Consider the following 1,305-nt stretch of genomic DNA (forward strand, 5'->3'; position numbering starts at 1 on the left):
CTGTTCGGGAGCGCGGCTCCCTGCCCAGCTCAGCAAAGAGAGAATATTTACTGACTAGTCCTTGTTACTTCTAGCAATAGAATAAGCACCACTTTCCTGATATAGAATGACACAGAGCAGCTTTGATCAGTACACAAAGTACTCCTGACCTGAGGCTGAAATAAAGAAGTGTGGCAGCAGGAGAAAAAATGAATCTCCTTCTAAGACTGAAGGTGCTGTAACGAGCTCATTAGACATTACATTCTGTAGCTGGAGCTTCAGCAGTTTCTCTTTAGCCAAGACATTGCTGCTTGAGCTATGGCTAAATCTGAAACACTAATATGAAGAACAAATGTCAAGAACTAGAGCAGAATAAAAGATAGCAAACAGACTCCCAAAGATGTTGTCTGGGAGATTTGCTACCCACCGTTCATAACCCACAAGAAAAATCACTTGAACAGCAAGCACTGGCAGCTCCACTACCCATAGTTTTTATACAAATCTTCTAAGGAATAATCCTGTGATTTATGAGGAAAAATGTGAGAAGAGAAGGGGCTTAAACTCACCAAAGAATGGCTCCTCCTGGCCAACAGCTTGACATCATCTAAATTAATTGTGCTTCGTTTTGCATGCCTGCATTCATTCAAAAAAGGGGAGAAATGTTACCAAGGTATTTGCTCACATCTGTCATAGGAGGCTTTAAAATTCCTTTTTTATTGCACAAAATGATCTGTATATCCAGGACATGCTACATATACCCCCTTTTATGGACACTTTGGCAGAGTGACCATTATACCATGTGCACAGGCCAACAGCTGATGGCCCCAAATTAGTCCTGGTGGCTTCCCAATGTCAGTTAGTCAATGAGACATCAAGCACCTTTTGGGGGCCTGGAGGACATCTGGTATGTCATACACCAGGCTGCTCTTGGGTTTATCCAGGCTTGTGCCCAAGATTTGTACACTAAGCACAAGACAGTTCAAAATATGACACAGACATGCCCCACTATCACACCCACTGCCATCCCCCCACAACCTCTCTTTTCTAATAACAACATACATGCACACACATTTATTTAGAAAAAGCAAAATAAACTATGGCCCGGACCCCAAGCAGCAGGAGGGAATAGGAGAGCAGGCCCAGGTGGGGTGGGCATGGGGCTCCATCCCCACCTGCTCTGCCCCGCCACCCCGCCATCATTCTTGACAGGCAATTGGCTAGTGTTTATGTTAGTGGCGCTTCATTTTAATCACAAAAAAACACTGATTTTGGAATTTTTATCAGAGGATTTGGTTTGTTTTTTTTTTAATCAGAGAATTTGGGGGG

The sequence above is a fragment of the Gavialis gangeticus genome, unplaced genomic scaffold, assembly GCF_001723915.1.
Source record: "Gavialis gangeticus isolate Ggan-Ray unplaced genomic scaffold, GavGan_comp1, whole genome shotgun sequence".
Taxonomy (NCBI): Eukaryota; Metazoa; Chordata; order Crocodylia; family Gavialidae; genus Gavialis; species Gavialis gangeticus.